We start from the raw sequence: 27,243 nt of genomic DNA on the forward strand, positions 1-27,243 counted from the left end.
CCCCTACAATGCCCCCTAGGAACGACAGCAGGGAAGTTCTAAATAGAATAACTTCACATCAGAGAAGAAAACATGCTCGGCTGGGGTAAGCCTGGGGGCAGGTTTGCTCCATCAATTAGGAACGCATTTGACAGGTTATAGAGGAACGCATTTGACAGGTTATAGAGCAAAGCAAATTAAGTATAGCCTAATCAAATATGAGTTTGCTTTACTTTTTTTTTAACTTTTTATTTTATACTGGAGTATAGTTGATTAACAATGTTGTATTAGTCTCAGGTGTATAACAAAGCGATTCAATTATACATATACGTGTATGTCACCTAATAAGACTGAGGGTGGCAGCTCATGCTTAGTGCAGTTGCTCAGCGGTGATGTCAGAGACCTAGGTCTCTGTTCTCTGCCTTTCTCAGAAATTTGGCTTTAATTCCCATGGTTATAAAATGGCTCTTGTTCCTTCAAGTTCATGTTCACTTTGGGTACAGAAGCAAAGAGGAGGGAGCCTGAAGATAACAAGTTGCCTGAATCTGTTCCATTTTATCAAGAAAGTAAAACTTTTCCCGAAGTCCCACTACCAGACTCTTGCTTGCATCCCATTGGACAGAGTGGAGTCATCTTTCCATACATCATTGCCAATGGCTTAGGGAAAAGGGTTTGTGGTTTGAGCCTGGGTGAAGTCTAGTAATGCACTTTTGACATGGGAGAAAGCTAGAGGAGAATACTGAGAGGTAACACTTGGTGAATATTTGCCATCATTCAAAATCTATCCTAGAGAAGGCTGTAGTGAATATAAAGAGCTGATTTTTCCAACATTGCTCCCCAAGGACTCCAAACACAGAAACAACAGGAATAAAAATTGGGAGTGGGGTCTTCCCTGGTGGTGCAGTGGTTGAAAAATCTGCCTGCCAATGCAGGGGACACGGGTTCGAGCCCTGGTCTGGGAAGATCCCACATGCCGCGGAGCAACTAGGCCCGTGAGCCACAATTAGTGAGCCTGCGCGTCTGGAGCCTGTGCTCCGCAACAAGAGAGGCCGCGATAGTGAGAGGCCCGCGCACCGCGGTGAAGAGTGGCCCCCACTTGCCGCAACTAGAGAAAGCCCTCGCACAGAAACGAAGACCCAACACAGCCAAAAATAAATAAATAAATTTTAAAAAAAGTTGGGAGTGGGTAACAGGATCAAAAACAGGAAGGTTATCTTAAGGACTCTCTATAAAGAGTTTACCAGTGGGACCACTTCCCACCCACTGCTTTCCAAACTCACTTTTTCAGAGTTACTGGAAACACGGTATTTACACAGAACAAGAAGCAGAGTATTTCTGTAAAAAAGTGTGATGATCTACCTGTGGATAGCTGGGGCCTTTAGTTTTGATGTTGACATGAAAAGTATAATCCTTTACAAATTGGCATTTGGTGGGAGAGGGTCCTAGCCTGCTTTCTATACACATGCTAAAGTCAAGCCTACGAGTCCCCAGAAAGTTATCCTTTTATGGGAGATTACTGGGATATAAACCCAAATTCACAATAGCAGAGAATATTCTTATCAGTTACTCATGTTAATTGACTTAGTTCTTCATTTTAAAATATGAATGGCTAAACAAGGATCATTAAGCCTTTTTGGAAAATTAAGAATACAAGAGAAAAGGTCTACGATGAATAAACTGAAAAATTAGCAAAGAAAAATGGATCATAATTTGAGGAACATCTTATGTTATGGACGAGATGTCAAACAACATTGGAGCATTCAATACAGCAAGGAATCCTCACTTTTTAAGATTTAAGAAGTTACCTTTTGGCATATTATTTTAAGTTAACTAGGTAACCATAAGCTGTGTGATTATTACAAATTTAGACGTGGATAGGAAAAGGCAAGAGGGTAGTGGGAGTGGCATGGGAGTAGTGTGAGGTGATTAGTCCCTGGTTTTCATAGTGGGGAGTGAACAAGGATGTAAACTTGATAAAGACGTACTATTTAGAAGAACGGAGATCACCATCAGAAGAGTTGAAAATACAAAAAGAAATGGCCAAACAGTTGTTTTCGTGAAGTATGATTGGACTGGATCATGACTCATTTATTTTTCTTAATCTCAACTCTGTGTTTGTATGTTAGAGCGTGATGAAATACATTTCATAAGGAAAAAAGAATTTAAACTACTTTAGAATCAAACTGAGAGGCTAAATATTCAAATCTATCCAACAAGGATGGCTTGCATTGAAATAAAATTAATAATTGTTAACGATTCTTGAAAATGGTTATCTTTTGAACACGGGGAAGGTAGCCTGAGTGACTAGAAAACTAATGCTTTGGACACGATATTTCTCTTAACGTGTTAAATATGAACATATTGCAAATAGATCTTCAAGTATAACTATATTACTCATTAACGATATCGTAGTGTTAATTTCTCCCAGTTTAATTATAACCAATGAGCACGTCTAATCAGAAAGTTTAAAAAATTATTATCCCTACTACTGGACCTTCCTAAATCCCTCAAGACTATTCATTCAGGCAATAATGCCAGCATAGAGAATATTCATGCATTTCTCCATCAAAATGGATAGAATTCTGGTTGCCGTAAACAAAGGAACACTCTGTGGCAGTGTGAGGGATAACAGATAGAGGGTTGCTGAGTTTGGGTACGGAGGCTGCAGAGCCGGCAGAATTTGCATGACGTTAGTCTGAAAGGCTGTGATACAGGCTGCAGAGGGCAAAGCCTACTCCAGACACCTGCGTGTGAGGTCAGTCAGGCTAGGAAGTCATGGAATGAAAACTGTGACAAAGCACAGAATTAAGGAACTAGAAAGCGGAAAGTGACTCTGGAAGGTGCTTCTGGCTATTTCCTGGAAGGAACTGAATGTTACCCAAAAGACAGCAGTATTTTTTTTTTTCTTCAAAATATTCAATACTGTAAAAAAATGTTTAAAATATATTTAGATTTAGAAATAAAGATTTCAAAATAATTTTAATATACACTGAATTTTGTTTTCTTGCAAAAGAAAATACTTTTAAATTCAAACTATTAATATAGGTTTCTCTATTAAACAAGTACCTATTTAATTCCTAATATAGGACTCTATTAGTGTTCCTTTCATTTTATATATATACCTTAACGAGGTATAATTGGCATGTAAAAGCTGTGCACATTTAATGTACACAACTCAAGGAGTTAGTAAGTATACACCTATGAAACCATCACTACCACTAAGGTGATAGACATAACCATCATCTTGCAATGTTTCCTCTCGCCTCTATTATTATTGTTATTGTTGTTGTTGTTGTTATTTGTGTGTGTGGTAAGAACACTTAACATAAGACCTACCTTCTTAGCAAATCTTAATTGTACAGTACAGTGTTGTTAGCTATAGGCAGTATGTTGTATAGTAGATCTCTAGAACCTTTTTATCTTGTATAACTGAAACTTTGTACCCTTTGACCATCATCTCCCATTCTCCCTCCCCAAGCCCCTGGCAACCACTCTTCTACTCTCTGTTTCTATGAGTTTGACTATTTTAGATTCCACATATAAGTGAGATGATACAGTATTTGTATTTCTGTGTCTGGCTTATTTCACTTAGCATAACGTCCTCCAGATCCATCCATTTTGTTGCGAAGGGTAGGATTTCCTTTTTTATTGAGGCTGAGTAATATTCCATTGTATATTTATATCACATCTTCTTTATCCATTCATCTGTTGATGGACACTTAGGTTGCTTCCACATCTTGGCTATTGTGAATAGTGCCGCTATGAACATTGGAGAGCATGTATCTCTTTGAGATTCTGATTCCAGTTCCTTCCATTACACATTCCTAATCACATAATGGAATTCTGGAATCCTTAAATGAATTCTTGACTATTTACATTGCTCCAGAATGTTTTGGGGTGATTATGTTGCCTCTTTATCTTCTCCTTTCCTTTAAAAATCAGTTTATCTCTGTTGCATGTATTCCTCAAATATTATTTTGTTCAGGAGCTTCAACAACTTATGAATGTTTTCAATATCTGAGTACCAAAACTAAGTATTCTCACAATTTTTACTGAATCACACTTCATATTTTTCACTATTATATAATTTTTTTTTCAGTTTTATCTATGTATATGTATTTCTTATTTGCTTACGATGTCTTCTATTGAAATTCTCTACCAAAAAATATACCCTAATCTCTTCTGGTGACACCATCTCATACTTCATCAGCTTTAAAAAACTTAGCTCTCCCTGACACCTTGTTGAGATTTAATGACTGATTCTCAAATTATTGGTTGAATTTTCAGGAAGGATCCTGCTAAATTATTTCACATGAGAATGAATGTTATAAGCTTCATGGCACTGCTTCCTGGCTATGCTTATTTTACTACTCATTCTCACATCTTAGTAAATGTAGATTTTACATGGCAGTCACAACTGTATATAATTCATTATACATGTGAAATAGTATTAAGAGTTACGGATGAAGAAATGCAACATTTGGTATGCCAAATTGGCTGATCCAACATTTATAAATTTGGGGGTCAGTTTACAAGTGAAATTTCTAGACACATCTTGGGCTGAACTGTGTTGGGAATTCCGTTTAATAAAAACATCAGGAGTTTGGGATTAACATACACACACGACTATACATAAGACAGATAACCACTAAAGACCTAATGTATAGCACAGGGAACTCTACTCAATATTCTGTGATAACCTAAACGAGAAAAGACTCTGAAAAAGAATGAATATATGTATACGTATAACTGAATCACTTTGCTGTGTACCTGAAACTAACACAACATTGTAAATCAACTATACTGCAATATAATTTAAAAAACAAACAAAACAAAATGCAATTTCATTTTAAGTTCATTGTAAGTTCATCTCAGGGTTAGAAAGATGCATAGGCTTGGAATAATTTGCATTTTGGAGTGTCACACTGTAAACTTGCATGTTGATTTACAGACTATATACTAAATTGCACAAAAATAAATAATGATACTTTTTGAATTGGGGAAAACCCAAGAGAGGGTGCTGGCTGAGATTCAGAAGTTGTAACCCAGGTGCAACTACTCCATCCTGGGAATCGATCTGATTTATGATCCTGGAAGTTCTGGCTACAGGATCTATGCAGACAGGTCGTCTGGAAGAAGCCAAGAGAAATACTAAAATACTGGTCATTGGGCTGCTGCACCCAAAGCTCATCGGAATGCTCATCAGATGCCCTTGCATCACTCCCTTTTTGGAAAATGCCCACTACTCCTAATCTGTTTCTGGACAAAACTGAGCCATACCTATGATCTAAGGAAGTGAAATAACTGGAGGCTAGAGATTCCAACAATTTTCTAGGTGTTCTCAAGGAAGCATAAAAATCAGAAAGAGGCTACACAGCAACAATGACCAAAGACTCCACTCACAAATATGAAAAGGCAAGAGCAAGTCAGCCCATCTGGGTAAATTATATACTGAGTTTATGGACGTATAAAGTCTCCTTGTGGATGTAGTTCTTTTTAAATTGCAGAGTAATGTTTCACTGCATAATTCTATTACATATCCTCACTCTCCTCTTGATGGACACTGAGGCTATTTCCATTTTGTTTGCTATTACTAATAATTCTGCAATGGGTATAATACGTCTTCCTAGTCTGATGTGTAATAATTCTTGTAGGACAGGTATCCCTACTATTTTCACAGCACGGGCCACATAAAAAGTGTTAACATTTGTACCATGCAATGCTGTAACCACATGAAGCTGCTCTTGACTTAAGGGGAATGGCCTGAGCTGGGACTAATACCTCCTCACAGCAAGCTATTCACAGAACAGAAGTTGTACCATAGATCTGCTTTATGGCACAACAAGAACTTGTGTTATTATGGTCATTTTTTCCTTCTTTCAGCTGTATTATTCAGTTCCTATCTAAGAGCAAAAAGAAATGGCACAATTAAAACTTTACTCCTATGATCATGAATTCCCTGCATATCAATACTCTCAGCCTTTTTTCCATTTATTTTTTCATTTTTCTCATATCTCATCCCCATATTAACCTAATGCAGTCTCGTTCCAACACTTACATTTAACCAACTACTCTGTAAATAGTTCATTTCAACATCATCAAACACCTCTATTAGACAAATCCCAAGATAGTTATTCAGTTCTGATTTTGTTTGATTTTCCGACGTATTTGGTATAAATTTGCAACCTTTAAACTTCCTTTTGTTTTCTAGGACTTCAGTCTCTGCAGGTGTTCTTTATACCTCGTGGTTACTTGTTGATTTCTTTTATTGGACCCTTTTCTTCAGCCACTGCTTAAGTGATGGGCTGCCATGGATTCTACACTCGGCTGACACTCACAGCCTGCTTTTCTGACCCTGTCCACCCCCCCCCAGCTGCCTTCACCTCTTCATTAAATATTAAATGAGCATCTACAATGTATGGGGCAATGTTTGAGTCATCAGCGACAGAACAGTGATAATCACTCGACAATTTCTTCTGTCCTATAGCTTATGCTATAATGGAGAGAGGCATTCAGAAAACCTCAAATGAATAAATAAAATATATAGTACATCACATGACAGGTGCCATGGAGCAATGTACAGAAGAGCAGAGGGGAAAGGAATATCGTGGGGCTGGGGAGAAGAGGAGAAGGTTTGCTATTTTGAGTAATGTTATCTGGCAAGTTCTCACTGACAAGATAACACGTGAGCAAACATCAGAAAAAGATAAAAGGAAGAGATCCAGGAAAATATCTAGTGGAAATCTGTTTCTGACAGACAATACCATGCAAAGGTCCCGAGTCAGAATGTTCTTGGAGTGCGGTGTGGTTTTGAGGGACCGCAGTGAGAGCTATGGCCTTGGGGCTGCATCCCTGATCCTGTGGGGCTTTGAATGTCATGGTAACGACTTTGGCTTTTCCTCTAAGTGAGCTAGAATGCAGGCAGAGGGTTTTAGGTTGAAGTTACAGGATCTAACGTATGTGTTAAAAGGATCAGTTTGGCTGTGCTGTTGAGAACTGATTTGGCTGGGGGAGGGAGGGAGGGAGGAAGGGCAAGACATGGGCAGTGAGGTAAGTTAGGGAGATCTTGCAATTATTCAAATAAAATATGAAAAAGTCTTGGGCCAGAGAGTTTTCTGTGGGAGACAATGAAAACATTCTCATTCTGAATACATTTTGAAGATAGAACCAACAGGATTTACTCACAAATGGTTTGTGAGGCGTGGGATAAAGAGGTGATTTAAAGATGCCACAAGGTTTTTTGCCCTTCCAAAACACTGAGTGATGACATGGAGAAGATTCCAGAAGGAGCAAGCTGTGGGGAAACAGTTCAGTTCTAAACATTAAACACAAAAAGAGAGAACACAGAGAGAGAAGAGATTGAGGGTCATGAGATGAATTCAGCAAAGAAAATCAATCCATCTCCCCCGTTCGTGGTTAAACTTTTTTAAAGCACTGTCCTCACCCAGAGCTGTCTCTTTCCCTCATCTTCCATTCTATCCTCAACTGAAGATCGTCCAGGTACACCTAGCTTCGCCACTCCCTGCTGTGCTCCTTGCTGAAATCACATTGACCTCGATGACATTAACCATAGTAAGACAGTTTCTGCAGTTTTTTCTATTTAACTTCCTATAAAATCTCAAGAACGATGACCTGGCTCTTGTAATGTTCTTTTCCCGTGACTTCTTTGACACAACCCCCTCTTGGTCTCCTTCTCCTCTTTACTTTGGATGCCCATCCTCTCTCTCCTTGGCAGGCACACCTTCCTTTACTCAGTTACTAAAGCGTCAGCCTTCGCCCCTTTTCTATCTCTTTTTTTTTTTTTTTTCTCCACTCTCCCTCAGTGACCTCATCTACAACCACAGGTTCACAAGCCCCGTCACAGATTTCATCCTTTCCCCAGTCGTGTCCTTATGCTTCAGCTGCCCACTTGCTGTGTCCTTCTGGGCATCTGAGAGGCATCTCAAGTACAATATGTTTTGAACCAAATCAACTTCCTTCCCCAGATTCTGCCTGATATTCTGCTATTGGGTGTAGAAGAATACATAAAAAAAAAATTATCCAGGATATTTTCCTTCTAGTCTCTCTCTCCGTATATAATCCCTCATTAATCCGATGACTTGACTTTGAAAAGAGCACTTGAATCTGTCCACTTTTTCTCCATCCAATCCCACCTTGTCTAACCTACCATCATGTCCTGCCAGGCCTCCTGTGGTCCCCCCTCTCCTGGCCACCCCGCCTGCATCAGCACCACCTTCTCCCCCATTCACCCTGCATCCCACCTTCCCATTCCAAGCATTTCAGCAACGCTCTTATTACAGATAGACTTTTATACTTATTGGTGTGATTATTTGATTAATGTATGTTTCTACCACTACGTTAAGGATTTTGTATACACACAATTGAGTCCACTGTTCAATAAAAATGAAAATGAGAGAGAGAGGGATTAACCAAGATGGCGGAGTAGAAGGACGTGCTCTCACTCCCTCTTGCGAGAGCACCAGAATCACAACTGGCTGCTGGACAATCATTGACAGGAAGACCCCGACTTCACCAAGGAGGATACCCCACGTCCAAGGACAGAGGAGAAGCCACAGCGAGACGGTAGGAGGGGCGCAATCAGAGTAAAATCAAATCCCATAACTGCTGGGTGGGTGGCTCACAGACTGGCGAACACTTATACCACAGAAGTCCACCCACTGGAGTGAAGGTTCTGAGCCCCACGTCAGGCTTCCCAACCTGGGGGTCCGGCTACGGGAGGAGGAATTCCTAGAGCATCAGACTTTGAAGCCTAGTGGGAATTGATTGCAGGACTTTGACAGGACTGGGGGAAACAGAGACCCCACTCTTGGAGGGCACACACAAAGTAATGTGTGCATCGGGACCCAGGGGAAGGAGCAGTGACCCTGGGGGAGACTGAACCAGACCTACCTGCTGGTGTTGGGGGGTCTCCTGCAGAGGCGAGTGGTGGCTCTGTTTCACCGTGGGGATAAGGACACTGGCAGCAGAGGTTCTGGGAAGTTCTCCTTGGCGTGAGCCCTCCCAGAGTCTGCCAATAACCCCACCAAAGAGCACGGGTAGGCTCCAGTGTTGGGTTGCCTCAGGCAAAACAACCAACAGGGAGGGAACCCAGCCCCACCCATCAACAGTCAATTGGATTAAGGTTTTACTGAGCTCTGACCGCCACAGCAACAGGGAGGGAACCCAGCCCCACCCATCAACAGCCAAGTGGATTAAGGTTTTACTGAGCTCTGACCGCCACAGCAACAGTCAGCTCTACCCACCACCAGAGCCTCCCATCAAGCCTCTTAGATAGCCTCAACCACCAGAGGGCAGACAACAGAAGCAAGAAAAACTACAATCCTGCAGCCTGTGGACCAAAAACCACAGTTACAGAAAGATAGACAAGATGAAAAGGCAGAGGGCTATGTACCAGATGAAGGAACAAGAAAAAACCCCAGAAAAACAACTAAATGAAGTGGAGATAGGCAACCTTCCAGAAAAAGAATTCAGAATAATGATAGTGAAGATGATCCAGGACCTCGGAATAAGAATGGAGGCCAAGATTGAGAAGATGCAAGAAATGATTAACAAAGACCTAGAAGAATTAAAGAACAAACAAACAGAGATGACCAATACAATAACTGAAATGAAAACTACACTAGAAGGAATCAATAGCAGAATAACTGAGGCAGAAGAACGGATAAGTGACCTGGAAGACAGAATGGTGGAATTCACTGCTGCGGAACAGACTAAAGAAAAAAGAATGAAAAGAAATGAAGACAGCCTAAGAGACCTCTGGGACAACATTAAACGCAACAACATTCGCATTATAGGGGTCCCAGAAGGAGAAGAGAGAGAGAAAGGACCAGAGAAAATATTTGAAGAGATTATAGTCGAAAACTTCCCTAACATGGGAAAGGAAATAGCCACCCAAGTCCAGGAAGCGCAGAGAGTCCCATACAGAATAAACTCAAGGGGAAACACGCCGAGACACATAGTAATCAAAGTGGCAAAAATTAAAGACAAAGAAAAATTATTGAAAGCAGCAAGGGAAAAACGACAAATAACATACAAGGGAACTCCCATAAGGTTAACAGCTGATTTCTCAGCAGAAACTCTGCAAGCCAGAAGGGAGTGGCATGATATACTTAAAGTGATGAAAGGGAAGAACCTACAACCAAGATTACTCTACCCGGCAAGGATCTCATTTAGATTTGATGGAGAAATCAAAAGCTTTACAGACAAGCAAAAGCTACGAGAATTCAGCACCACCAAACCAGCTCTACAACAAATGCTAAAGGAACCTCTCTACGTGGGAAACACAAGAGAAGAAAAGGACCTACAAAAACAAACCCAAAACAATTAAGAAAATGGTCATAGGAACATACATATCGATAATTACCTTAAACGTGAATGGATTAAATGCCCCAACCAAAAGACATAGACTGGCTGAATGGATACAAAAACAAGACCCATATATATGCTGTCTACAAGAGACCCACTTTAGACCTAGGGACACATACAGACTGAAAGTGAGGGGATGGAAAAAGATATTCCATGCAAATGGAAATCAAAAGAAAGCTGGAGTAGCAATTCTCATATAAGACAAAATACACTGTAAAACAAAGACCATTACAAGAGACAAAGAAGGACACTACATAATGATCAAGGGATCAATCCAAGAAGAAGATATAACAATTATAAATATATATGCACCCAACATAGGAGCACCTCAATACATAAGGCAACTGCTAACAGCTATAAAAGAGGAAATCGACAGTAACACAATAATAGTGGGGGACTTTAACACTTCACTTACACCAATGGACAGATCATCCAAAATGAAAATAAATAAGGAAACAGAAGCTTTAAATGACACAATAGACCAGATAGATTTAATTGATATATATAGGACATTCCATCCAAAAACAGCAGATTACACGTTCTTCTCAAGTGCGCACGGAACATTCTCCAGGATAGATCACATCTTGGGTCACAAATCAAGCCTCAGTAAATTTAAGAAAATTGAAATCATATCAAGCATCTTTTCTGACCACAACGCTATGAGATTAGAAATGAATTACAGGGAAAAAAACGTAAAAAAGACAAACACATGGAGGCTAAACAATACGTTACTAAATAACCAAGAGATCACTGAAGAAATCAAAGAGGAAATCAAAAAATACCTAGAGACAAATGACAAGGAAAACACGACGACCCAAAACCTATGGGATGCAGCAAAAGCGGTTCTAAGAGGGAAGTTTATAGCTATACAAGCCTACCTAAAGAAACAAGAAAAATCTCAAGTAAACAATCTAACCTTACACCTAAAGAAACTAGAGAAAGAAGAACAAACAAAACCCAAAGTTAGCAGAAGGAAAGAAATCATAAAGATCAGAGCAGAAATAAATGAAATAGAAACAAAGAAAACAATAGCAAAGATCAATAAAACTAAAAGTTGGTTCTTTGAGAAGATAAACAAAATTGATAAGCCATTAGCCAGACTCATCAAGAAAAAGAGGGAGAGGACTCAAATCAATAAAATCAGAAATGAAAAAGGAGAAGTTACAACAGACACCGCAGAAATACAAAGCATCCTAAGAGACTACTACAAGCAACTTTATGCCAATAAAATGGACAACCTGGAAGAAATGGACAAATTCTTAGAAAGGTATAACCTTCCAAGACTGAATCAGGAAGAAATAGAAAACATGAACAGACCAATCACAAGTAATGAAATTGAAACTGTGATTAAAAATCTTCCAACAAACAAAAGTCCAGGACCAGATGGCTTCACAGGTGAATTCTATCAAACATTTAGAGAAGAGCTAACACCCATCCTTCTCAAACTCTTCCAAAAAATTGCAGAGGAAGGAACACTCCCAAACTCATTCTATGAGGCCACCATCACCCTGATACCAAAACCAGACAAAGACACTACAAAAAAAGAAAATTACAGACCAATATCACTGATGAATATAGATGCAAAAATCCTCAACAAAATACTAGCAAACAGAATCCAACAACATATTAAAAGGATCATACACCACAATCAAGTGGGATTTATCCCAGGGATGCAAGGACTCTTCAATATACGCAAATCAATCAATGTGATACACCATATTAACAAATTGAAGAATAAAAACCATATGATCATCTCAATAGATGCAGAAAAAGCTTTTGACAAAATTCAACACCCATTTCTGATAAAAACTCTCCAGAAAGTGGGCATAGAGGGAACCTACCTCAACATAATAAAGGCCATATATGACAAACCCACAGCAAACATCATTCTCAATGGTGAAAAACTGAAAGCATTTCCTCTAAGATCAGGAACGAGACAAGGATGTCCACTCTCACCACTATTATTCAACATAGTTCTGGAAGTCCTAGCCACGGCAATCAGAGAAGAAAAAGAAATAAAAGGAATACAAATTGGAAAAGAAGAAGTAAAACTGTCACTGTTTGCGGATGACATGATACTATACATAGAGAATCCTAGAACTGCCACCAGAAAACTGCTAGAGCTAATTAATGACTATGGTAAAGTTGCAGGATACAAAATTAATGCACAGAAATCTCTTGCATTCCTATACACTAAAGATGAAAAATCTGAAAGAGAAATTATGGAAACACTTCCATTTACCATTGCAACAAAAAGAATAAAATACCTAGGAATAAACCTACCTAGGGAGACAAAAGACCTGTATGCAGAAAACTATAAGACACTGATGAAAGAAATTAAAGATGATACCAACAGATGGAGAGATATACCATGTTCTTGGCTTGGAAGAATCAACATTGTGAAAATGAGTATACTACCCAAAGCAATCTACAGATTCAATGCAATCCCTATCAAATTACCAATGGCATTTTTTACGGAGCTAGAACAAATCATCTTAAAATTTGTATGGAGACACAAAAGACCCCGAATAGCCAAAGCAATCTTGAGAAAGAAAAATGGAGCTGGAGGAATCAGGCTCCCTGACTTCAGACTATACTACAAAGCTACAGTAATCAAGACAATATGGTACTGGCACAAAAACAGAAACATAGATCAATGGAACAAGATAGAAAGCCCAGAGATTAACCCACGCACCTATGGTCAACTAATCTATGACAAAGGAGGCAAAGATATACAATGGAGAAAAGACAGTCTCTTCAATAAGTGGTGCTGGGAAAACTGGACAGCCACATGTAAAAGAATGAAATTAGAATACTCCCTAACACCATACACAAAAATAAACTCAAAATGGATTAGAGACCTAAATATAAGACTGGACACTATAAAACTCTTAGAGGAAAACATAGGAAGAACACTCTTTGACATAAGTCACAGCAAGATCTTTTTTGATCCACCTCCTAGAGTAATGGAAATAAAAACAAAAATAAACAAGTGGGACCTAATGAAACTTCAAAGCTTTTGCACAGCAAAGGAAACCATAAACAAGACGAAAAGACAACCCTCAGAATGGGAGAAAATATTTGCAAATGAATCAACGGACAAAGGATTAATCTCCAAAATATATAAACAGCTCATTCAGCTCAATATCAAAGAAACAAACACCCCAATCCAAAAATGGGCAGAAGACCTAAATAGACATTTCTCCAAAGAAGACATACAGACGGCCACGAAGCACATGAAAAGATGCTCAACATCACTAATTATTAGAGAAATGCAAATCAAAACTACAATGAGGTATCACCTCACTCCTGTTAGAATGGGCATCATCAGAAAATCTACAAACAACAAATGCTGGAGAGGGTGTGGAGAAAAGGGAACCCTCTTGCACTGTTGGTGGGAATGTAAATTGATACAGCCACTATGGAGAACAATATGGAGGTTCCTTAACAAACTAAAAATAGAATTACCATATGACCCAGCAATCCCACTACTGGGCATATACCCAGAGAAAACCGTAATTCAAAAAGACACATGCACCCGAATGTTCATTGCAGCACTATTTACAATAGCCAGGTCATGGAAGCAACCTAAATGCCCATCAGCAGATGAATGGTTAAAGAAGATGTGGTACATATATACAATGGAATATTACTCAGCCATAAAAAGGAACGAAATTGAGTCATTTGTTGAGACGTGGATGGATCTAGAGACTGTCATACAGAGTGAAGTAAGTCAGAAAGAGAAAAACAAATATCGTATATTAATGCATGTATGTGGAACCTAGAAAAATGGTACAGATGAGCCAGTTTGCAGGGCAGAAGTTGAGACACAGATGTAGAGAATGGAAATATGGACACCAAGGGGGGAAAACTGCGGTGAGGTGGGGATGGTGGTGTGCTGAATTGGGCGATTGGGATTGACGTGTATACACTGATGTGTATAAAATTGATGCCTAATAAGAACCTGCAGTATAAAAAAACAAACAAAACAACTAATACTAAACTTTCATTGGGTTATTTGTATGGAAATATGTTAATATAAATGTTTCAGACATTACATGAAATTTCTAAAAATCTTATATTTGTATTTGTATGGAAATATGTATGGAAATATGTTAATATAAATGTTTCAGACATTACATGAAATTTCTAAAAATCTTATATTTGTATTTGTATGGAAATATGTATGGAAATATGTTAATATAAATGTTTCAGACATTACATGAAATTTCTAAAAATCTTATATGTTCTGGTATAATGTTATAAGTAATAATCCTAGTTATTACTTTAAAATGTATATCTCAGAAATAACTAATTTTCTTGTCAACTGCATTATTATGAACTTTCATCAAATCTTTAACCGTGGTCATTTTTAAGTCTTTTGTCATTTACAGACAGTTCTGGGTGTACTCTGATGATTTTGCAAATATGTTCCTATAAAAGGGTTTCATCTTCAAGAAATTCATGGAAAAGACTCTGACAAGTACAGGTTTCTGGTAACTGACTGTACTGCTGAACTGAATGAATAAGCATTTTCAGAACTCTAATGAAAAACTGATGAACCCATAAAAGTGCTAACAAAAGATCAAGATGAAAAAAAAAATTAATTACATGGGACTGAGTGAACTGATGAGGATGAGTATAATTTTTGTGACTTTCTGTCTGAATTAAAAAAAAAAAAAAATCCCACAAGGACTCAGAGGCAAAGAATATACAAATCAATTTTCACTGCAAAGTAAAGGAGCTGTTACAGTGGAGGATTACTGGACTGAATGTCAATATTATGACATAGTATGAGTGTGTTTCATGTTTGGTAATTGCAATCATTGTTGCTTTTGTTGTGGTCATCCATGTACAATGCTTGGTGTCAGTCTATTTATCCCTTGTAAAAATAAAATACAGTGTGTGTGTGTGAAAAAAGTAAAAAATAAAAAAAAAATAAAAATAAAAATGAAAATGAAAAGGCAAACACATTTTTACATGTTCTGAGCATCAATTTTCTAAGCCACAAATTCCCAATATTAATATATTTCCTATCTATTTCTCAGAGTTGTGTTTTCAATGAGATAACTAAGTACAAAGACTGGTTTCTTTATTAATCTAAGTTTTTCTTGATACTTTGATTTTTTGGATTCGTAGTCATAACTACTATTCATTTGGAACCTTACATATTTAGGCTTTTTGCTTGCAACTTCAAAAGGTAGGTTTCAAATCCTTAGCATATTTAAATGAGGTAGGATTTTCCTTCCCTTGTGACAGATAAGGAAACTGAGACTCAAACAAATGATATTCTCAAGGTCACATGGCTTCTACCTGGCAAAGTCAAGACACAAACCCAGGTCTTCCTGATTTCATAGCTTCTCTTTATTTCATTATACAGGGTGTCTTTTCATCTTGAAAAGCCATGTAGACATTTAATGAATAACAAAAGCCTGTGTTGTCTGCTAAGCTGGATCAAGTCATGGTCAGTTCAGTAACCTCTCCTGGTTAGGTAAAGGGAGAAGAAGCCTGGTAGATGCTACCTTAGTCGCAACCTCAGGTATGTCTAGGTGTGTCCTGATAAAAATAAACTCACTTTACCACCTTTGCTGGTCAGCTGTTCTGGCAAAAACACGGATCATGACACAGAAGACAAAGAAGATGAAAAAGCATACATGTCAAATGTAGGTAGAGCTTGTGTATTACAATTTTAACATAATATGTTAATATATAATGGCATGCCATATGAATTTTGGGACTCTGTAATATATAAATACAAATGAGGGGAGGACACGGTGCGCTAGACTCACCATGATGGAGTGAGTCTTGCGAAAACCCCTGAATGGTGGGTAAAGATTTGAAAAAAGACAGGAAAGTTAAGTAGAGGAAGCAGGTCCCAGCAAAATATCAATGATGCAATCCCAATCCCAATATCTCAAATATCTTTTAAAGATATACTTCCTGTACTGTCTTATCTACATGTAAAAGGGACAATCTAAATCATTTTGCAAGTTCGCAGTACCCATCTGTGTTTGTGTATTTCACGGAGACCTCACTTAACTGCAACTATATCACCATTCTCTACATTTTATCACATTTTCTGAAAAATTAAATTATACTCACCTTTTATGTGAAAGTACCCCCAAAAGTTTGTTCTTGATTTTGCTTTTTTGTGTTTTTCTTTCTTTATCTCTGCCAAAGATCGGACAATGTGGCATGGGGGAGTGGGGCTGAAGAAGGCCAGGGGAGTGGAGCTACTCACAAGTATAAAAAGATCATCATTGTAGGAACCCTGTTGTGAATCTTTCTGTACCATTGATAATTGAGCTGTAAACTATCTGCTTTTGGAGTTGAAATTGCCTTTTATGGCTTTGCTTTGTTTCTCGACATGGAAAATACCATGTCTATATGTGTCTTATATAGACAAATATAGGAACGGTACTTAGAAAAATGGGATGATCATAACGAGAGAGAATGACAGAAACAAGCAAAAGTCAGCACTCTTCTTTGCAAGCAAGAGGTTGTAATTATGTTTTAAGTGGACTTGTCCTTCACACACGTGCAGATGACAACAGCACTAGCTGGGGTCTCAGAGGTTTTCGATGTCCAGACACAGCCTTAGTGGCTCCACCGTTCTACGCTAGTTTCAAATTTATTTCAATTATTTTGGAATTAGTGCAAACAAACACCAGATGCAGCTTCTTATTTCTTGAGCTCTCAGGAGTATAAACTGAAGGTAAAGATGAAGTAGGACTCTCCGTGGAACACCCACGCGAGGGCACGAGGCCCCTTCCCCCAGCCTTCTAAACATCTGTTCTTTCTCTACCTACTTTTGCCACGATATAGTCACGCATTTGAGTGCTGTATGTTATTTGAACACAGTGCATTCAAAATATACTCCAGAGAATTGTTTTAAATAGATGATTTGGATACGGATTTCGATTCCTGGCTGGCATGTGATCAGAGTAGTGATGGTACTAGGAAATGCTTATGAGAGGTAGCACGGGGTGTGCCCTTAATGCTTAAGCACGGGCTGTGCCCTTGGCCTGGTGGAATATCAGTGCCTGAGGAAGAGTGTGAAGCAAAGCTAACTTGGAAGTTTTTGTCCTTTGTAGGAATTCGACTGGAACTTACATGTTATATTTACGCGGAATAATTGATGTACTGTGCAAAACGTCCTCTTAACCTGACTATTTTATCACTGAATCCAAATGGTTAAACACATTAGAAAATTAAGAATCAGATTCAATTTTATGATCTATCCACTCACGAATTACATACAATATATAAAAATGGGTATTAGTATTTAAATATATACATAAACACCTACATATACATATATATAGGTCTGTTTATAAATTTTCATAGCACTTCACTTAATTGTATAGAATAATTTACCTAATAGTCATATAAGTTACACACGTGTTTGTGTGTTAACACATACATATATTTAAACCTAGTAAATAAAAAATGTAAACCTAGTAAATAAAAAATGTGGCATTTCAAAGCTATAGGGAAGTCTTATTTGAAAAATTATGTTGGCACTACTGGTAAGTTATTAAGAAAGAAACCTTACACCTGAACTAAAACAAAATCTGTGTTTATTGATATTTTATGATAAAAAATTAAAGGAAAAAAAATGGCACATACATTATAGATGAATAATCTATATCATGTAGCAAAGGTATTTCTATGCATAAACATAAAATCAGAAATCATAAAGAGAAAAAATATTAGATTTAACTACATGAACATTAAGATTTTTCTTATGGAAACTACTTCTAAATTTTCTTAAAATCATAAAGTGTAAAAGCACAAAATTTTGCAAGAAAAAGTGTGTCCTATTTATGATAGACAGTAGGTTAATATCCCTATTATATTAAAATTATCATAATGTAAAAAATGAATAGTTATCCCAGTAGAAAAATGAGAAATTCATATTTAAAAGCAACTCAAGACACAAAGAGTGAATGAATAGAAAAGCCATTTTTCAAATGAAAAGACAAAATAGTGAAAACAAAGAGTTACCAACCTTTCACTTATTCAAGTGGTAAAATTTTAGTCAAGATGATGTGTTATGAAAGGGTAGTGGGGAATACAACTGATTCAACATTTTTGGAGACAATTGAGTAACGTGTAAATATTTGCAATATTCACACATTATGGCTGATGAATAAACTGAAATTAGAGGAAGAAAGCTAAGAAAATAATGTCAATTAATCAAAGACGTACATAAAAGCATTGCTTATGATGGTAAAGTTTCTTAAATAATCTATACAGTCTACAATGAAGCTTAGTTAAATAATCATGAAATGCCGTAACATAGGATACTGAGTAGCTAGGAAAATAATGATTTACATCTATCTACTCATAATATATTCTACACACAGAGATATATATATTTTGTGGGTCTAATGACTGGAAAAATACCTATGACATATTGCTCAGTAAAAAAGTCAGTGTACAAACCTAACTCACAGCAGAATCTCATTTTAGGCAAATAATTAGATATAGATGGTCAGTCATGTAGATCGTGATATCGATATAGATTTGGATGTAGATAAAGGCATAGATATAGATGCAGATGTAAATATATATGTACAGTTATATATTTGTGTGCAACTGTATGTATGCACATACATTTTCAGATGAAAACTCTCAAATTAGTAATAATGCTATTGAAACAGCAATTTGAGCATGCTTGTCTCCTATTTGATGAGTTTGTCGTTTTTCTTTTCAATGAATGTAAATATATGAAACCTCAAATTATTTTATAAAGTTTTTTAATTTAGATTTTTTCCTATCAAAACATTCTAAAGGTGCAGTCAAAAATACATACAGGGGCTTCCCCGGTGGCGCAGTGGTTGAGAGTCTGCCTGCTAATGCAGGGGACACGGGTTCGAGCCCTGGTCTGGGAGGATCCCACATGCCGCGGAGCAACTAGGCCCGTGAGCCACAACCACTGAGCCTGCGCATCTGGAGCCTGTGCTCCCCAACAAGAGAGGCCGCGATAGTGAGAGGCCCGCGCACCGCGATGAAGGGTGGCCCCCGCTTGCCGCAACTAGAGAAAGCCCTCGCACAGAAACGAAAACCCAACACAGCCATAAATAAATAAATAAATAAATAAATTTATTTATTTTTTAAAAAAAACATACAAAATTGGAAATGTTTAAGTCGGTTCCCTATAAAAAGATACAAATAAGCATTTTTCCCTCAAAGACAAAATAGCCATGTATCAACAAGGACCCTACGATACCAAGACAGTCCTGAATCTAAAAGACTAATTCTAAATATATCTGTCTCCTCTAGTTCACTCTAAGCAACTTGAGATATTTTAATGCATATAGTACTTAAGTCTAGTTGGATTTAATTTATGAGTTACCTATGTACATATCAAATCAGTAAATTAAGTGCTGGTTTCATATTTAATTTTTTTGTAATCCCTTAATATTACATGTAAAACTTGACATTTTCATAAATGACAGAGATATCACATGAGGGCATTTTAGAATATACCTTAAAATGGGACAGAAATGAATAATGGGAAAAATATGAATAGAAAATGTATAGCAATACTTTGAATAGTTGGTGGCCTGGTTTATAAGAAGCATGCTATTTGTCTCATATGTCTTGCAATTATTCTTGGTGACAGTACAGATATGGTGATTTCCTGCAGCAGTAAATTTTCCCCAAATTTTACTTGACATGTAAGTTAATGGGATGTTTTGTTTGTCTTAATAAATTCATATCTTTCCTTTGTTTCCTTTGTAGTTTTGTCAATGCAATGCAGTGCACCTATTGCCATTATTAAATTGAAAGAATGTTATTATCACATCTGTGTTATGAAGGTTGGCATATGAGATGCAAGCAAGAGTACAGCATCTTTACGCTCCTGATGGGCTAGACGTAGAAGTCATGCTATTTTCTAATTATGCAGATTGTGTTCTGTGAAAAGAGATGCTGAATAGACCAGCAGCAATAAAGTGGCATTAGCTATCAATGTTTAATATGCGGCAGAGGCTAATTTAGCAAACGAAAGCCACCTGAGCAACATAAATTCTTAATAATGAAGGCTTCCTTGGGCATCTAGGTCAATTCCCAAAATGGTGGTGCTATTAGGGGAAAAACACACAAGCTGGTGCATGTCACTTACAAAGGCTCCTCTTCCCCCAAAGGAATTTTGTCCTCTGCCAAACATGCTCCTCTGGGAAACAGCTAGACAATTAATTAAGCCAAAGTCAATGATCTGTATAAATAGACTAAATAGCTTTATGTAATATACCATAATTTAAATATCTTAGAAATTTAAGAACACACAATGTATTTTTAAAGTATACATTACTCACCAAGATAAAGAATATTTCAGGGCTAATTAACTTGCTCAGTCCTTTGTCTTCCATATTGTTCTGTACGATTCCCCACTGGTCCAACAGTGAGCACTCCTCACTCTGTTTTTCTTTGGCTCTGTTTCTCTCTGTCTCTGTCTCTCCCTCACTCTGACTCTCTCTCTCATCTCTGGCAGCGTATTAGAGCAAAAGGGAGATAAAAGTGCCACTCTGACTGTTGTGGAAGCTACAGGCAAACTTTACCAGAACATCTTTCTTTCTTAAGTAAGATACAAGTTAGGCTTGGAAAGATCTTTGTAAAAAAAAGAAAAAGAAAAAGGAAATACAAATAACTTAAGAAAGTATATTCCATAGCATTCAAGTAAAGAGGAAATATCAGAATTTAGTTGGATGAGAAGCTTTTAAATTATTTGAAATGCTTACTTAAAGGTCACAGTAAGAGATAATCAAAAAGAGGATGAATACAGGATTTTCTAAATATGAACATGTTAGAAATCAAATATGGTGTTTTAAAAATAACAGTGTTGGGAAAGGGGGTGGGGGCGGGATGGATTGGGAGTTTGGGAATATCAGATACAAAGCACTATATATAACATAGATAAACAACAAGGTCCTACTGTATAGCACAGGGATATTCAATATCTTGTGATAAACCATAAAAAAAAAACCAATATCATCACATAATACTTTTAAGATGCAAAAGCTAATTGAACTTCTTATAATAAGTGACAGTAAAAAAAATAGAAAACATGCAGGATTGTCTATAATATGATCATTATTCTATAATATGTACAAAATGTTTTAAAAGTACAGTTGTCCCTAGGTATCCACTGGGGATTGGTTCCAGGATCACCTATGGACACCAAAATCCAAGAATACTCAAGTCCTTCATATAAAATGGTGTAGTATTTGCATATAACGTACACACATCCTCCAGTACACTTTAAATCATCTCCAGATTACTTATAATACCTGATGCAATGTAAATGCTATGTAAATAGTTGTACATAGAATGTAAACACTATGTAAATAGCTCCTGGCCACAACAAATTCAAGTTTTGCTTTTTGGAACTTTCTGGATTTTTTTTCTCGAATATTTCATTGGCTCTGCGGATGCAGAACCCACAGATATGGAGGGCTGACTACGGTGTATTATTAGATAATAACCATTAAAATGGAAAAGAAAGTTCTTGAAGGTGACAGAGCATGTTTAAGGAGTCAGCATTTATGCAAAGGAAAACTCCCCATCCTCCCATCACAGAAACAGTCTTCCAGGTAAACCTGATCTTAAGAAATAGCTTCTCCCTCAGTGCACTTGTCACAATGACAATTGTAGTCTTTACAATTTGAAAAAAAAAAAAAAAAAAGTTATTTGCTTAATTTAAGCCTTGTCTTCTGTGCTGCCTTGAGCACTTTATAAGGCAAGTAGGAGCAGTGAGCAGTGTCTGTTTTTTCAGGGCACTCTCCCTGGGGCATTGAGTGCTTGACTCAAACTTTCTAAACCTAGATATCACTAAAGTTATAGACTGCCTGTAACTAATCTTTTCAAAAAAAAAAAACAAACAAAAAAAAAAAAACAAAAGCAAAAAACCTCCTAGCTTTTAAAGTATGAACATGACAATGCTCACAATTTAAAGCAGACCCACTGACAAAGACAAATATGGATAACAGAAATCCACTTGTGGCATGGTGACATGAGCTGTCACTGAACTGGCTCAAACTAATCAGCCAAATGTTTTGTTTGTTTGGGACTAATTCCTCTCCTAAACATGAGGTTTTATAAACTTTTCCAGTTAATGGAATCTCTTTTTGATAGAGGTCTTACATATTTGGTTCCAATAGTCAATGACACCTAATTTTTTTCAGTGGTAGATTGGGATGGAGATTATAGAATTAGGAATGCACATTCTTAAGGAAGTTACATATTTATTGTTTAAAATGTACTGTATAGTTAATTGCCAACAAACATCTCACTTAAAGGAAAAGTATGAAAATAGTGAAGGTTGATTCCTAAAATGTATATAGTATGTTACGATTTAGAAACCATAATAACCATGAGCTGGACGTTATAACATCTGTTGTACAGGTGAGACAGCAGAGGCCGGGACAAGTCAAGGGCCTTGCTCACCTAAGGAATGGAAACTTGAGACTCTGCACCTGATCTTTTGATGTCAAGGTCAACGCTCTTCCAATTATACCAAGATTGAAACATACTAACATTAACATGAGGCGTTGATTCATTGGCAACGGCTCCAACCAACAGTCTCCATCTGTCCTTAGCTGTTAACATATGAGCAGAGCGCTCATCCCTCAGCTAAAATTTTACACCTCTTTTAAAGCCCTTTGTAGTCTAGAGCGATACTGCTTCTCACCCATTTCCAGCCCTGCTGCTATGCTCTACCCCAGGTGACAGATTATCTGCACTTAAATTTTAGTTCCTTAATTAATTACTGCTGCCTCTGAATGGCTAGCCCATGGCAGAATTAATCAAAATTCCTCCACCTTTGTTTATTTCCCCAGGTGAAACTCTAGAGGGAAAGAAGGATCTAGAGTTATCCTTTCCCCCTGATGACCCATGGATGTTTTATAGGCAATCAAAATCATAGCAGCCAGCTGTGACCTCCAAAAGGTACCCTACCCTTCCATAGCTTAAAGAAGCCTGAATAATGCTTCTCTTTCACCATTTCCATTTTTTTCTTTTTTGGCACTATCCCAGCCATAGTTTCTCTTGAGCAATCAGCAAATATTTATCCAGTATTTGTTCTGAGTCTGGTACTGTTCTCAGTCCTGTGGTTATATCAATGAATCGAAAAACAAACACATTGCCACAAAGAACTTAGGATCAACATTGTTTCAAGGGCTCCTTAGTGATACAATGAAGATGTTAACAGGAGGGTATGGTAGAGAATGCCTGTGCATCCCTTTTTGGTAGGGAAGCCCTCTTTGAAAAGATGATATTTGAGTGTCCGCTTCAAGATGAAGGGTAAATAGCTTTGTGAAAATCTGAGGAAAGAGGGCTTCGAGCGGGAAGGAGCAGCAGGTAGTGTGTTGCTGAGACAGGAATCCTTAGTTACGTCAGAGAATTGTATTTGGTGAAACAAAGGCTAGAGGAGACCCTGTGATGTCTAAGAGGCAGGAATGAGATCAAGTAGGGTGTCACAGGCCAGAGAAAAATCCTATTTTGCCATGTGAATTGAGAAGTAGAAGAGTGACGAGATTTTATGTAAGGAGGAAAAGAAAACCCTCCGTGCTTCCTGTTTAAAAAATCAACCATATAGGGGAAAGAACGGAGAAAAGCAAATCAGTTAGGTGGCTACTGGTAGTCAAGAAGTTATGGTGGCTTGGACTAAGACTGTACTGGCAGAAATGTTGCGACGTGTCTGGGTGTGGAGTATGTGTCAGCGATAAAGCTGACAGTGCTTCCTCAGTGGTGTCTTGCTGTGGACTGAACTATGTCCCCTCCCCCACCGAATGCATATGTTGAAACCCTAACACCCAATGTGAGGGTTTTAGGGGGGTGGGGATTTGGTCTAGATGGATTCATGAGGGTGGGGTCCTCATGATGGGATTAGTGCCCTAATAATAGGAGGAATACACAGAGATCACTCTTTCTCTCCACACACTGACCCAGGAATGGCCATGTGAGCACACAGCAAGGAAGAGGGCTCTCACCTGAACATGACCGTGTTGGCACCCTCATCTCAGAATCCCAGCCTCTGAACTGTGAGAAGATAAATTTCCGTTGTTTAAGTCACCCAGTCTATGGTATTCTGTTATGGCAGCCCAAGCTAAGATGGATGTGTAAGAACTAGGGGTGGGCAGTGCTTATGATGTGGATCTGAATAGTTTTATGGTGTCCTAGAAGTCTGAGATGCTTTCCAGATACTCAAGTGGAGATGGCAAGGAATCAGATATATTTTACAAATACGGAGTTCAAGGGACCTGTTATTTGAGGACATAATTTTGAGAATCATCAGTGTATAGAATACATGAAAGTTATGAAACTGGATGCATCACTAAGGAAAAAACTTAGAGGAAGGAAAATAAAAGAGAAAACAAGAGAAGAAAAAAATAAAAAGAAAATATGAGGACCAAATACTTAGTCACTACAAAATTAAAGATTCAGTAGAAAATGGACCAGAGAAGAGAACTGAGGGGAAGTAACCAGTTGGATAGTAATGGACCCAGCCAAGTGTGTAATTATAAAAGTCCAGGGGGAAAAATTGCTTTTTGAGTATGGAGGAATGGTGGGATTCTTCATTCTGTCACAATGGTGATTTAGATTCCCTGAACAAACCATCTGCTACAACACTAAAAAATGCTGGCTAAAAGGAAAACACACATACACACACACACACACACACACACACACACACACACACACGAACTAATAAACAGATAAGATCCTGAGTGCACAAAGGAACAATGACCAGACTATATATAAAAATAGAACTCTGATCCACAACCAGAAACAACTGCCCAGGAAATCCCTTTTCTACAATAACCAGGCCAAGAAGCCAGTCTGGTCAGATTTGTAGGAAGCCAGACTGTCATCTCCAGTAACAATCCAGGAAGCCAACCAATAACTTCTGCAACCATCAGCCCCAAATGGCCAGGACTTGGTTGACAGATGACAGACCCAATTTCTGTTCCTGCTTCTAATTTAGGACCAAACAGAGAAAGCTAAACGTCCACCCCAACCAATCATACACCGCACGCTGCTTCTAGCTCGCCTGCCTTCAGCTTCCCTGTGCCAATGACCTCCAATCAGGCACACCTGAAGCCTTCCCTTTTTCTACACTATAAAGCTTTCCCGCTCCTCCGCCTGCTCTGGCGTCTCTGCCAGAACACAAGTGACGGTGGCTACTCCGTTGCTATAGCAAGCTCTGAATAAATAGTTTTTGCTTGTTCTCAGTTGGCTGGTCTTCATTTCTTTCCATACAGACAAATACTACCTTAAATGCATTGACTGGCTGGCCAGAAACAAGGAAAAAACAAAGTTATGGAACCCAGAGAGGTTAGTTGAATGCCGAATGAGCTATTTATCCAGGGAAAATTCTCCATAGCAATGACCTTGAGCCTGGCTTTTTTGTGACATCATGGAGTAGAGGGAAGATGGGGTAAGTTCCAGGAATCCTAATAGGATAATGTTTTAACAAAAAGGGTGCCCCCTGTCATTCATGTAGGGAGGGAATCATAAACTTACCTCCCAGATCTCAGCAAAGAACATGCCCGTCTTTATGCTGGCGATGCCCAGTTGAAAGATGCTGAGGGACAGAGTATACCTGAAATGTATGTTGAAGTCTGTTGAGGAGAGAGCTGAGAAACCCCGGCGTCCAACGACCCTTATTCTCCCACTCCCACCTCATCCTTGGCACCTGGATCACTCCACGTTTCCGCACCCACCTACGGCTTGTTATCTCTAAGCTCTTGCATTTTGAAGCCTCTTTTTTTTACCGAAATCTTTACCCTCATTAAACAGGCTTCACCTCATTCTATCGGATCTGACGCTCTTGTTTCTAATGCATTCGTTTCAAAATGAACAAAACAATCTAAGTACGTTTCTAAGATTCTGGGATCAATACATCTAGCTGGGCGCCTTGTATATGGCTCTTCTCATATATTTGGATACAACATATAATAATATCATTTTATAGTCCCCAGGATAAAGCACATATCAAACTTATTTTCCCATTGAATGTTTTTCAAAGACGTTATCTGGGAACTGGTGTTTTGAGTAATACACTTTTAAAAGTACATTTTGTCTTTCTAGAAGTCAGGGAATTAACAGAGATCTTATTTACAATGGAATCACCTTCCACTCTTTAGTTCTTTTTTAAACCCTATTTTTTCATCTTTCTTTTATCTTGTTTTTAACCCCTTCCTGATTTCCAGTCTCTTTCCAATCAAGTAGCCCAAAAAGTCCCCAATTCAAGTAAGTAACTACGGATAATAGTTTGATCTGAAAATATAGTTGCTAACTCATCTTTTGTTCCAGCCACAAAGCCTCCTTTCTGTAGATAAGCAGAATATACACAGAATATTCTAGAGTCAGACTGTGCACTTGCAATTTTCCACATCCACAAACACTCTTAGCTGGATGGCCCTATATCTGGCATCTTCCTTTTTCACCACACCACCTTATCTGAGATGCTGGAGAAGCAACACACTGAGAATATAATTTCCATTCACCCTTTGCTATTATCTCCTTACTCAGCTGATTTTTCTTCAAAAGGCTTTCCATTACGTAACGAATATATATACATATACACATATGTGTGTGTGTGTGTGTGTGTATATATGCCCCCTTCCTGCCCTTTTCCTCACACACAAGAACAGTTCAGAAAGCAACCCTGTTTTCTGCTCTGTTCGTGTTATATTCCGGCACCCAGAATTGTGCGCGGTGAAGAGTAGGTTTTCCACTTGTACTTGTGGAATGACTAAATCAGTCAAGGCAAATATCAAATCCCCGATGTGGGATTCTGTGGATGAGGTGTCGTAGTTATAGCACCATTCATGGCTTACTGGTCCTGCTGAAGGCAGACACTTGTTG

At 38.1% G+C, this 27,243-nt stretch overlaps 1 protein-coding gene across 1 annotated transcript in view; it reads right to left on the reverse strand.

Annotated features, from left to right (window-relative positions):
- The window catches only part of GALNTL6 (polypeptide N-acetylgalactosaminyltransferase like 6), a 1,183,510-nt gene that overhangs the window by 910,642 nt on the left and 245,625 nt on the right, over window positions 1–27,243 (reverse strand). The gene's annotated exons all lie outside the window — the stretch shown is intronic.

Source organism: Eschrichtius robustus, chromosome 10 (assembly GCF_028021215.1).
Source record: "Eschrichtius robustus isolate mEscRob2 chromosome 10, mEscRob2.pri, whole genome shotgun sequence".
NCBI lineage: Eukaryota > Metazoa > Chordata > Mammalia > Artiodactyla > Eschrichtiidae > Eschrichtius > Eschrichtius robustus.